Source organism: Crinia signifera, chromosome 1 (assembly GCF_055691185.1).
Source record: "Crinia signifera chromosome 1, ASM5569118v1, whole genome shotgun sequence".
NCBI lineage: Eukaryota > Metazoa > Chordata > Amphibia > Anura > Myobatrachidae > Crinia > Crinia signifera.
In genome coordinates this window covers 218197350-218211686 of record NC_139217.1, presented here as the reverse complement: position 1 = coordinate 218211686, position 14337 = coordinate 218197350, and the positions used below count along the sequence as shown (strand labels likewise).

General features: G+C 41.8%; 1 protein-coding gene and 1 long non-coding RNA gene across 4 annotated transcripts in view; one reads left to right on the top strand and one right to left on the bottom strand.

Moving 5' to 3' along the window:
• LOC146068957 (uncharacterized) overlaps window positions 1–14337 on the bottom strand; it is a 57250-nt gene that overhangs the window by 8562 nt on the left and 34351 nt on the right. Inside the window, exon 2 of the long non-coding RNA XR_014472965.1 lies at window positions 2788–2943. This is a non-coding gene — a long non-coding RNA (uncharacterized LOC146068957). The remainder of the gene's footprint in view (window positions 1–2787; window positions 2944–14337) is intronic.
• The window catches only part of LOC146068921 (GRAM domain-containing protein 2A-like), a 291321-nt gene that overhangs the window by 243790 nt on the left and 33194 nt on the right, over window positions 1–14337 (top strand). The window lies entirely within an intron of this gene.

Genomic DNA, 14337 nt, shown 5'->3' with positions numbered 1-14337 from the left:
CATTTCGGCGAGGGATTCATTACGCCAACCCCTCTCCCAGCTGGTAGATTTCCATCTGCAGTCAGTGGTAAGAGGACTGGAGAGCTTTATTGCGGATACCCCTGATTTACTCAGGAAAATCAATGACATCACTGACATCCCAGCCGACACCTTACTGGTCACGCTAGATGTATCTAGCCTTTATACCAATATACCACATGCACTTGGTATAGAAGCCTGCCGTGATAAACTGTCTAAATGTGCCGATTACAGAGGACCACTCATTGAATTCCTACTACTGTTAATGGAAACTATACTTACCAAGAATTACTTCCTGTTTGAAAACAGGTTTTATCTTCAAAAACAGGGCACAGCGATGGGGTCAAACATGGCCCCATCGTATGCTAACATATTCATGGCAGACTATGAACAAAAACATATTACTGGCAACGATACATACAGTGACGGCATCAGGATGTACGTACGGTACATAGACAATCTTTTCTTCCTATGGACTGCTGGTGAAGAGAAGCTTTTATCCTTTATTGACTATCTGAATTCGATACCTGGCACCATCTGTTTTACTGCTACCTTTAGCAGAAATATGATTAATTTTCTGGACACTACCCTGACCTTGATTGATTCAACTATCCACACAATCATATACACTAAGGAGTCAGATAAAAACACACTCCTACATGCAACCAGCTACTACCCTGAACCCCTTAAGAAAGGTCTTCCATATTCCCAACTTCTGAGGGTGGCACGGACCACCTCCAACACAGATGCACTACCATCAGCATTTTTTAACATGAAATTGAAATTCCTGGAGCGAGGATATGATGTGAGATAAATCGACACAGCTATCACCAAAGTCCTATCCCAAGATCGAAGGAATATTCTACAAACACGGGACAAAACTGACACCAAAAGCGATAAAAGATTAAACCTTTGCAGCACCTATACATCTAACCAAATTCGTAAAAGTGTAAAAAAAAACACTGGCACTTACTGACCTCTGACCCCATCCTTGGCTCAGAAATCTCTCAAATGCCCCGGTTCGCCTACAGAAGGGGGCCCAATCTTAAGGACTTGCTGGTGGTCACAGACTCCACGGCAACTAAACCCACCAAGGGTAGCTGGCTATACCGCAAGAAGGGTACTTACAAATGTGCTGGGTGTACAAACTGCCCTTTTATGCTCACAGGCACTGAATTCACCAACCCTAGGGATGGGATCAAGTACACCAGCAGATTCCACTTAGACTGTAATAGCAAATTCGTGGTAAATGTCCTCTAATGCCCATGTAAATTACTGTACGTGGGTAAGACCATGAGAATGATGAAAGAAAGGCTCAGTCAACATCGGTCTTCTATCAAGAAGAGCTATACCTGCCTGAGCTCACAGAATGAACTTAAAAACTTACCTGTGGCAAAACATTTTTTGGAAAAATCCCATAATGTAAACCAACTACGGTGCACACTACTTGATCATATCCCACCACTCAAGCGAGGCGGGGATAGAGATAAATTGCTCATGCAAAGGGAATTGCAATGGATTTACCGTCTTGACACCCTCTCCCCTAAAGGCCTTAATGAGGACTTCAAAATGGGATGTTTTCTCTAAATGATCAGTAATTTTTCCATGTAAAAATATTTTCCATGTACTTTGTCCCCTTTTTTTTTATCTTAAACTATTTTTTATTTCACCCACTAATCACCTTCTGTCCAGCCATGTTGCACCGCCGTGTGCACTGGTTGGATAACAGAGATGTCGACATTGGATGTTGACACATTGCATACCGCCGTGTGTGTATTTGGGCTATTACTGTTGGGCCATATATTTATCAAACATGTATGTGAATATGCCTTCTAGAACCCAGGTTTAACAGACTTGTTGCACCGCCGTGTGCTGGGTCTGCCTGATGGATTATAGCTAACACGGTAGACTGAGTGCTGACTACTAAGAGTCAAGACACACCGATATGTTATGGACAGCATGTTCTTCACTTATTGTATTTGGCTGACAGCAGTCTCGACACACACGCCCCCTCAGCCTACCTCAACATCCCGTCTCTGTCATCCATAGACTATCCATTAGACGCTACTACGCACAGTGGCTACGGCATCTGCCGCAACCCTAAACACTGTATATTTCTTTAGCACCACACGTAAATATAGCCGTGCTGCTGTAATACTCTGCAGCAGTTGCCCAATACACCGCACAGAGGTCCATGGCCGCCGTATCAGACAGTACCAACCCCGGGATTCCCCGTGACGCGCTTCCACACACGCCCCCTGTCAAGCGGCCAGAAAGAGGCTGCTGTCAGTTGGTTTTTTTTAAAGTCTTTGGTGCAATTACTGCCCATAAAAGCGCTTGATACAGTTTGTGTGGTGACCCCTGACGAAAACTGGCTGAGCCCAGTTGAAACGGCCGTCGGGCCAAGCAGCTGTTATATTGTACTGCACAGCATGGAATAAAAGCCTTTTTTTCTTCACCTACCTTTGAGTGCTGGTCTGGATCCTTCACAGAGTGTGTGGGGGGTAAGTGCCTTATATATATATACTGTATATATATATATATATTTAGCATAGATGCCCGGCACTCCACTTGAAAACTAGCAACTTGTGCGGTGGGATGGGTCACCCAAGGGGATAAGTAGTCATTCCAGTAAATGTTCAGGCACTTGCAGCATCCAACATTTGTATTCCAAAGAGAAATGAAGAAACCCACTCGGGTATGTTATGCCAACTTTTCGGGTCCTTCATCCTTTATCAAGACATGAAAAAAGAAATGACAGGTACTTACATTTATAGCAGAATCAAAAGAACAAACACCCAGTGAAAAATCAGAGTAACTCCCAGTAAGTGCGCCAAAACCCGGAGCTCAATGACGTCATCCGGGCGCCGCTGCGTCTGCCAGTTCAGACAGAGCTGGGGGCGTGACAGGGGGAGATCGTGCTACCTAAACCAAATGAATAAAAACAACATATGTTAATGTAAATGGTTAAAACCAAAGTAACCCTGTAGGATTGGAAATGCTGCGCTAATTTAATGGTATCTCTTTAAGAATCAATACCCCAAGAGTGAACACACATGTGCAATAACAAGATGGAGACTGTCTTAGAAAAATATCAAAAATATTTATTACATATATAAATTCTTATTTAATAGGCGGCCACCTATAGACAATTTTAAATTAATTATAAAAATCAAAAATAATTATAATGCGCATACATTTAAAACCATACACATGAATGAGCTTTGATAATAGTAGTAATAATAGCTATTTTTTTATATATATTTGTATATATCTCCAAATTTATGCCACAGATATTTTCAAATTAATGGATGATGTAGGTATAAATTGCCAATTGGAAATAATGTTCATCTATATGCAATAACCAAGCTGTACCCACAGTGATGCCGGGCCACGGCACTTCACAGTGGGGAGTCTTTGTAATGAACAAGTGCCTCATGTATACAGTTCCTGTATATCAATGCAGGTAATAAGGAGGTGGGTGTGTATTATTTGCGTATCTCACTTAAGCCGCCCATACACGTCCCGATACGGGCGTGCGTTCAGTGCTTAACTAGCACACATCACATCGCATTGCATTGCCTGTGCATGCAATGCAATGCAATGCAATGTGATGAAAACTAAGTACAAAAAGTATGTGCAAGCACATACTTTTTGTACTGTGCGATGAGGTGCCGCGGGAGCGCGCACCTCAAAGCACACCGGACAGCCTGCATCACAGCGTGTATGGGCTGCTCTAGACCTCCAAATAGAAATGTCCTTTTCCTCTGAATTACGGAGTGTCCCGCCGAGCAGAGTTTTAACATGGTGTTAGACAGAGGAGTGCGGTCAGAATGTTTTGCACTTAACGCTGTCAACTTTTCCCCCCGATCCCAGCGTGTCACCCATGTGTATCGGTTACTCCTGCTGGCGTTCTCCGTGATGTGACTCTTAGCTTTGCGGCTCTACACAGCTGTGAGTGGAGCCGGTTTCTGTTGAATCCACAGGTTTCTGTAAATGTGGCAATGTGCAACCAATCATCCAGTACAGTCGGGCTGATGGTAAATTTGTATTTCCAATCGCTGGGCGGTACTACTAACGCATTTCGCCCTCCGAAAGGGCTTTTTCAAAGAATACATTTGGTTTGTGCTGAATGCTTTGTTATACCCAGCTTTTAATTGCTTTGCTCATTCTATTGGTCCATTATAATTGTCCAGATGTGGTTCTCAATGGACCTTACTTACTCATTAAGGTGTGTGCCTAATAATTAATCCTTAGTATATACATCTTTTAGATATCACCATGTCATTTAGGGTTCTTCTAAGTGCACAACACATATAAAAAACAAAACAAACAAAAAAATATATATATATAAAAACAGGATGGATGGTCAGCACTCCATGCAATCAACAGCAACAGCTGGTACGGTGCCCTCCACGGCCAAAAAGCAAATGTAGTACAGTGTAGATTGGCGGCACTCGTATCTTCAATAAACAGACTGACTCAAAGAGCTCAGAAGTTCAAGATGACGTTTCGGTTTATTAACCTTCCTCAGATATACAAACATATAATGTGCTTACCTTGTTACACCCGCCCCTCGCCACCGTCACTGTGCAAAAAAACGGAAGTGTGTAGTGCGCTAAGAAAAAAGTTCACCAGTCCAAAGCTGGGAACAGCGCATACTGCACTATAGTTCCATGGAACCAGGGTGGGGGGATGAGAAAAAATGCAACACTTGTATGCAAGTCGGCAACATTGTATACAAACATCATCAGAATACATTAAAAGGTATACAAGTGGACATTACTTAATGCACAACACTACAAAAGTATGATACATTCTTAGAAGAAGCAGTTAAAGTTAATTTGTTCATTTAACTCCATCGGAGCCACCGTTTTTAGGCGATGGATCCATTTTACTTCCACCTGTAATAAGAGTCGACTCCTGTCGCCTCCTCTTCTATTCTCCTCTACCTGGTCTATCATTAAGTATCGAAGACTTGACAGATTATGTCTACAAGCCACAAAATGTTTGGCCACTGGCTGATCAACCACCTTACCTGCCAGGGCATTCTTAATAGCACTTCTATGTTGGGCCATTCTCTCCCGAAACTGGCAGATGGTTTTACCAACATAGTACATGCTGCAGGGACATATAATACAGTAGACCACATATCTACTGGTACATGTCAACACTTGCTTGATTTTAATTTTATTACCCAGATGTGGATGAGTGATGTAATCCTGTGGCAGTAAATGGCTGCATGTTGCACACCCCAAACATTTATAATTGCCAGTTTTTTTAGATAAAAAGTGGCTGGGGGCGGTCGAAACGAAATCCGATATGTCGGCATGAACCAACATATCCTTCAAATTGCGCCCTCTAGTGTGACAGGGGAGCAATCGGCGATCAGAGAAACTATATATATATATATATATATATATATATATATATATATATATATATATATATATATATATATATATATATAGCTTCCTGAGGCGGCACTCCGACAAGCTTAGAGAATAACTGGAGATGATGCGCTGGTGCCTTCCAAATAAAGGAGCGGTGTCCCGGTCCCAAATATACAGGTAGGTGGGGGCGGCGGCACTCAGCAGAAATAAACCACGATACAACAGCAAGTAACTTGCCAACGTTTCAAAGCCGTGTGGCTTTTTTATCAAGGCATACTGTGAAGAACAGTTCTTCACAGTATGCCTTGATAAAAAAGCCACACGGCTTTGAAACGTTGGCAAGTTACTTGCTGTTGTATCGTGGTTTATTTCTGCTGAGTGCCGCCGCCCCCACCTACCTGTATATATATATATAAGCACTTCAACGGGCGGCACTCGTTTTCACCAAATAACTGAGACCACTCAGATATAATGAACGTTTTCGGTTTACTTAACCTTCGTCAGATATACATAGAATACATACAATCACCAAATATATAAGCTTAGCTCACCCCATTCTTGTGCTCGATTCAGCCTCGCCTCCTCCCTCTGGCTTCCGGTGTCGGGTGCAAGGGGGATTCGGCTCCGGCTCCAGTGTGGTTACCATGGTAACCTGTACACAATTCTCGTTACTATGTCCTTGTGCACGGAGTTCTCAATAGGAATAAATATGCAGTGTTAACTAGACATAAGACCTGCAATAGTATGATCTCTATATATATTATCAAAGAACACTGTATTTTGATATTACTGAGTCCCATCAGAGATTTTTCTAATAAGCAATTTGCTGAGTTTACAAGAAGCAAGATAGTGGCAACTGTTCATTGAGCCCAGCCGGCGCTACAGTGTTCAGTTTTTGTATCCAAAACGACTCTCTTTGTAACAAAGCCAGATTTCTATCACCTCCTCTTCTGCTTAGAGTCACTTGGTCCAACATCAGATATTTCAAACTAGATAGGTTATGGTTATGTTTGAGGAAATGTTTTGCAACAGGTTGTTCAGCGCTTTTCTTTTCTAATGCCGCCTTAATAGGACTACGATGCTGTGCCATTCTGGTTTTAAAACTGCACATCGTTTTGTCGATATAATACTTACTACATGGACAAATAATGCAGTAGATAACGTGTGTGCTGTGGCATATATATATGTGTGTGTGTGTGTGTGTGTGTGTGTGTGTGTGTGTGTGTGTGTGTGTATATATATATATATATATATATATATATATATATATATAAACAGCTTTGGTGCCCGGCACAGCCTCCTAGTATGTTGCTTGGCTGGGTGCCCTTAGCAGGGAAATGTATAGACGGCAGAACGCCACGGCACTCCAGACGGTAGAATAGTACAAAAGAATCTTCTTTATTGAAGCACAGCAATAAAAAGCAGCAACGTTTCGATACTGTGTGTATCGTCTTCAGGCTAATTTAACACAGTGAGCATACACATATTTAACATGATCATACACCAATAGCGTTCAGTGAATCTCCCGCCAAGAGCGTGAGGCGTATCACGGATACCATATGATGTCATCTTCCGTCGTCTCCAGAGTTACCAGGGCGACCGTACTATACAACACATGGTTACCATGACAGCCAACAAGGTAAACACATCTCAATTAAAGTGCAATGTGCAAAAGAAATATATACATACAACAAAAAATAAACAATAAATAAATAAACAAGTATACGCGACTACCAAATAAAATAGAATGCCGCAAACAAGTGAAAATTACAAGTGACAATAAATAAACATAAAAAATGAATGAAAAATGAAGCAAATAGTACAACAGCATATCAGCGGTCCAAGGAGGGGGTATATACTTGTTGAATGGAAGTATCTAAACCTATAAGATAAATTGCATGAATGACTAAATGGAACAGTATATACAGATTATAATAACACATTTAAACCAGAATGCTCATTCATCCCGTGTGGTGACAGAGTCCCCAATTTGGCAATCCAGCGTGCCTCGCAGCGTAATAATTGCAGGGATCTATTGCCACCCCTTATTGATGCAGGGATGCAATCAATCATGCGATATTTAATAGAGGATACACTGTGTTTGGCATTAATGAAATGACGGGGGACCGGTTGGTCACTCGTACCACTGATGAGTGCATTACGTATGGTCGACCGATGGGTGGTCATACGTGTCTTAAATGAAGTGTCAGTTTTCCCGATATAGGACAAGCCGCACGGGCATAGTATTTGATAAACCACGTGTGTGGAATTACATGTCAAAGTATGTCTAATCTGTATGGTCTTGCCAGTGTGTGGATGGTTAAAAGAATTTCCTGGAATCATAAATCTACAGGTCATACACGTACATCTCACACAACCTAACGGTCTGTGTTGGGGTTTAGCTGTACTAGGTGACGCATCTGATTTAACAAGTATGTCTCTAATGCTTTTAGAGCGTTTAAAGCTGGTAAGCAATCTAGTATCTGATAAACCCAATGAGTCATCTGATTGGACAATCGGCCAATGTTTGCGAACATTATTCACTATTACCGGACTATTTTGATTGTAGGTGGTTACCCATGGTATTTGATTATCTAATTTCTTGGGGGTTTGTTTCACAGAGATAAGGGTACCTCTATCTATGCCAGCCACCTTATTTTTAGTACCTTCTAAAAGAGGGCGGGGATATCCACGAGCCGAAAATTTATTAATCATAACCTGCATTTGCTGTTCAGCCGTCGGGGGATCTGATACAATTCTTTTGACCCTAAGTAGCTGCGAGTAAGGCAAACTACGTATCATCGGCCTGGGGTGACAGCTAGAAAATTCAAGCACATTGTTCTTATCTGTGGATTTAATAAACAGATCAGTAACAATGTTGCCATCAACGATCTGAATTGTAACATCCAGGAAGTGGACGGAAACATTGCTATGTGTGTAGGTAAATGTGATGGGGCTCAGGGAGGCATTATGTGAATCGACAAAATTACAGAGATCAATGGGGGGCCCACGCCAGAACAGTAAAATATCGTCGATGTATCGATAGTAATGTATGATACGATCGGCGATATTTGGATCTTGAAAAAATAAAGACTGTTCAAATTCGAACATGAAGGTGTTCGCATATGAGGGGGCTACCGCCGCCCCCATCGCACACCCTGTGGCCTGTAAATAAAATTGGCCATCATACACAAAGAAGTTCCTGGTCAAAATAAGGTTCATCATCTCTAGGATGAAATTAACGTCAGGGCCTACATAGTTCACATTATCGGTCAAAAAATGTCGCAAAGCATAGAGACCCATTGAGTGTGGAATCGAAGTATAAAGTGCACAAACATCGATGGTGAACATATGGATGTCACCATCGAGACATGAAAACTGGTCTAAAATTTGCAACAAGCTGGTAGTATCCAATAGATAGCGGGGGTGTTTGCGAATGCACGGTTGTAGTAAGCTATCGATATAGATGGATGCAGGTTGCATCAGTGACCCACGGGCCGCCACAATGGGGCGGCCTGGCGGATCACTAATGGACTTATGCACCTTAGGCGTACAATAAAATTGTGGCACCAAGGGATGAGTGGGAAGCAGAGCTGACATAAGAGTGGTAGAAATCATATTCAAATTTACAGCACTTTGCAAAGTATCCCGTAGCTCAATCACATATCTACCTGTTGGGTCACCCCTCAGGCGGATATATGTGGCCGAGTCATTCAGGTGTGTCATAACCTGAGCATGATATCGATCCATATCCATTATAACTAATGCACCCCCTTTATCCGCAGGGCGGAATACTAGTGAACTATTGGACCCCAATTCTCTCAATGCTACTCGTTCCTGTCTACTAAGATTATTATATTCAGGTGGATGGGTGCGCATAGACGCTTGAACATCCACATTCGACATGCGAGTAAAAGAACGTATAGAAGCATTTTGAGATTGGGGGTCAAATTTAGATTTAGGTAACACTTTACGTAACTGCTGGGGAATCATAGAACAAGCATTAGGATTAGTTAAATCAGCATCAGATACAGCATTATACCCACTTTTTTTGTGAAAGTATTCCTTCAGACGTAATTGTCTGGCAAGACGCTGCTGTTCAAGTGTCCATTCAAAGTCATTGAAAAAAGTAGACGGAATAAAGGAAAGTCCTTTGGACAATACTTTGGTTTCTGTGGAAGACAACTGGTGCGAGGATAAGTTGATAATTAGTCCTTCATCTGGCGGGGTGGTTTCTTTCCCTTTTTGTCGGCGTTTTTGTCCACCGCGGCGGGTGTAGTAGCGTTGCCGGCGATACGGGCACGCGTCTCCACTGCTAAAGGGATAATTTTATTTCTTCTGGGGCCACGTTTGGAGCTACCATCACTGCTAGAGGAGTTAAAGTCAGTAGAACTCTGTGGGTAAGTTTGTTGGTTGCCTTGGCGACGGAAAAAAGGTCTACGGTTAGGTCTTTCTTGATGTGAAGTTGTCCATTGGTAGACATTGTGTAACTCGTAGTCCATGTCGACTTTGACCTTTTTATTGCTGTGCTTCAATAAAGAAGATTCTTTTGTACTATTCTACCGTCTGGAGTGCCGTGGCGTTCTGCCGTCTATACATTTCCCTGCTAAGGGCACCCAGCCAAGCAACATACTAGGAGGCTGTGCCGGGCACCAAAGCTGTTTGTACATTGGAGTTTCCTGCGCTGCACCGTGTGATCTCCTTGCTCTGGGCACCCCCTGCCGAATTATCGGACATTCAGTGCTCTCCCCACATTGGCGTGGCTTGGCTCTCTATAGCCCACCTGCACACTACTCGTCTACTGCATATCGTGATCCACATGGAGGTTCCAGGTGACGACACAGGTGGAGCGAGCGGCTATCATCGTGCTACCTTCCAGATTGGGGATACATTCAGCTATACTGACAACGAAGCTGAGAACATTTTATTCGATATACGTTTAGATGACCAGGTGGAATCAACCCCACTTGAGGATCTATATCGAGATCTACAGTACTTAAAATCAAAAAACGTGAAATCGACTACTTCTTCCATGGACTTTCCCTGAGCGAATACCACCGTGCTAAAAAAATCCCAAGGGGACTACGTATCAAGAATGCGCCCACCATAGGCAAATATGATACAGCTTTCTGCCGTAAGTGGGTCGCAATTGCGAACAAATGTTCGTTTGATCTCATGTTACTAATAATTGAACATTCTTCCAAAGAGGTCAAGCTATGCAAGGAGAAAATTGTTTCTTTTGAGGCCACGCATAAAACCAATCTTACTAATGATAAAAATACAGATTGGTACGAAAAACTTAATTCACAGATACAACAATATAAATGTGAACTTATTAAGTTTAAAAAAGAGAAAAAGGTCAAAGTCGACATGGACTACGAGTTACACAATGTCTACCAATGGACAACTTCACATCAAGAAAGACCTAACCGTAGACCTTTTTTCCGTCGCCAAGGCAACCAACAAACTTACCCACAGAGTTCTACTGACTTTAACTCCTCTAGCAGTGATGGTAGCTCCAAACGTGGCCCCAGAAGAAATAAAATTATCCCTTTAGCAGTGGAGACGCGTGCCCGTATCGCCGGCAACGCTACTACACCCGCCGCGGTGGACAAAAACGCCGACAAAAAGGGAAAGAAACCACCCCGCCAGATGAAGGACTAATTATCAACTTATCCTCGCACCAGTTGTCTTCCACAGAAACCAAAGTATTGTCCAAAGGACTTTCCTTTATTCCGTCTACTTTTTTCAATGACTTTGAATGGACACTTGAACAGCAGCGTCTTGCCAGACAATTACGTCTGAAGGAATACTTTCACAAAAAAAGTGGGTATAATGCTGTATCTGATGCTGATTTAACTAATCCTAATGCTTGTTCTATGATTCCCCAGCAGTTACGTAAAGTGTTACCTAAATCTAAATTTGACCCCCAATCTCAAAATGCTTCTATACGTTCTTTTACTCGCATGTCGAATGTGGATGTTCAAGCGTCTATGCGCACCCATCCACCTGAATATAATAATCTTAGTAGACAGGAACGAGTAGCATTGAGAGAATTGGGGTCCAATAGTTCACTAGTATTCCGCCCTGCGGATAAAGGGGGTGCATTAGTTATAATGGATATGGATCGATATCATGCTCAGGTTATGACACACCTGAATGACTCGGCCACATATATCCGCCTGAGGGTTGACCCGACAGGTAGATATGTGATTGAGCTACGGGATACTTTGCAAAGTGCTGTAAATTTGAATATGATTTCTACCACTCTTATGTCAGCTCTGCTTCCCACTCATCCCTTGGTGCCACAATTTTATTGTACGCCTAAGGTGCATAAGTCCATTAGTGATCCGCCAGGCCGCCCCATTGTGGCGGCCCGTGGGTCACTGATGCAACCTGCATCCATCTATATCGATAGCTTACTACAACCGTGCATTCGCAAACACCCCCGCTATCTATTGGATACTACCAGCTTGTTGCAAATTTTAGACCAGTTTTCATGTCTCGATGGTGACATCCATATGTTCACCATCGATGTTTGTGCACTTTATACTTCGATTCCACACTCAATGGGTCTCTCTGCTTTGCGACATTTTTTGACCGATAATGTGAACTATGTAGGCCCTGACGTTAATTTCATCCTAGAGATGATGAACCTTATTTTGACCAGGAACTTCTTTGTGTATGATGGCCAATTTTATTTACAGGCCACAGGGTGTGCGATGGGGGCGGCGGTAGCCCCCTCATATGCGAACACCTTCATGTTCGAATTTGAACAGTCTTTATTTTTTCAAGATCCAAATATCGCCGATCGTATCATACATTACTATCGATACATCGACGATATTTTACTGTTCTGGCGTGGGCCCCCCATTGATCTCTGTAATTTTGTCGATTCACATAATGCCTCCCTGAGCCCCATCACATTTACCTACACACATAGCAATGTTTCCGTCCACTTCCTGGATGTTACAATTCAGATCGTTGATGGCAACATTGTTACTGATCTGTTTATTAAATCCACAGATAAGAACAATGTGCTTGAATTTTCTAGCTGTCACCCCAGGCCGATGATACGTAGTTTGCCTTACTCGCAGCTACTTAGGGTCAAAAGAATTGTATCAGATCCCCCGACGGCTGAACAGCAAATGCAGGTTATGATTAATAAATTTTCGGCTCGTGGATATCCCCGCCCTCTTTTAGAAGGTACTAAAAATAAGGTGGCTGGCATAGATAGAGGTACCCTTATCTCTGTGAAACAAACCCCCAAGAAATTAGATAATCAAATACCATGGGTAACCACCTACAATCAAAATAGTCCGGTAATAGTGAATAATGTTCGCAAACATTGGCCGATTGTCCAATCAGATGACTCATTGGGTTTATCAGATACTAGATTGCTTACCAGCTTTAAACGCTCTAAAAGCATTAGAGACATACTTGTTAAATCAGATGCGTCACCTAGTACAGCTAAACCCCAACACAGACCGTTAGGTTGTGTGAGATGTACGTGTATGACCTGTAGATTTATGATTCCAGGAAATTCTTTTAACCATCCACACACTGGCAAGACCATACAGATTAGACATACTTTGACATGTAATTCCACACACGTGGTTTATCAAATACTATGCCCGTGCGGCTTGTCCTATATCGGGAAAACTGACACTTCATTTAAGACACGTATGACCACCCATCGGTCGACCATACGTAATGCACTCATCAGTGGTACGAGTGACCAACCGGTCCCCCGTCATTTCATTAATGCCAAACACAGTGTATCCTCTATTAAATATCGCATGATTGATTGCATCCCTGCATCAATAAGGGGTGGCAATAGATCCCTGCAATTATTAAGCTGCGAGGCACGCTGGATTGCCAAATTGGGGACTCTGTCACCACACGGGATGAATGAGCATTCTGGTTTAAATGTGTTATTATAATCTGTATATACTGTTCCATTTAGTCATTCATGCAATTTATCTTATAGGTTTAGATACTTCCATTCAACAAGTATATACCCCCTCCTTGGACCGCTGATATGCTGTTGTACTATTTGCTTCATTTTTCATTCATTTTTTATGTTTATTTATTGTCACTTGTAATTTTCACTTGTTTGCGGCATTCTATTTTATTTGGTAGTCGCGTATACTTGTTTATTTATTTATTGTTTATTTTTTGTTGTATGTATATATTTCTTTTGCACATTGCACTTTAATTGAGATGTGTTTACCTTGTTGGCTGTCATGGTAACCATGTGTTGTATAGTACGGTCGCCCTGGTAACTCTGGAGACGACGGAAGATGACATCATATGGTATCCGTGATACGCCTCACGCTCTTGGCGGGAGATTCACTGAACGCTATTGGTGTATGATCATGTTAAATATGTGTATGCTCACTGTGTTAAATTAGCCTGAAGACGATACACACAGTATCGAAACGTTGCTGCTTTTTATTGCTGTGCTTCAATAAAGAAGATTCTTCTGTACTATTCTACCGTCTGGAGTGCCGTGGCGTTCTGCCGTCTATATATATATGTGTGTGTGTGTGTGTGTGTGTGTGTGTGTGTGTGTGTGTGTGTGTGTGTGTGTGTGTGTGTGTATATATATATATATATATATATATATATATATATATATGTGTGTGTATATATATATGTGTGTGTATATATATATGTGTGTGTATATATATATGTGTGTGTATATATATATGTGTGTATATATATATATGTATATGTGTGTATATATATGTATATGTATATATATATATATATATATGTATATATATTTATATATGTATGTGTAAAAGCAAAAAATTCAAAATAAATAGTAATACTGACAAAGTATGTATAGTAAAAAGTATATAAATAAAAACATATTACATAATTAAAGACAGTCTCCATGCGGCTCGAACCCGGGTCGGTT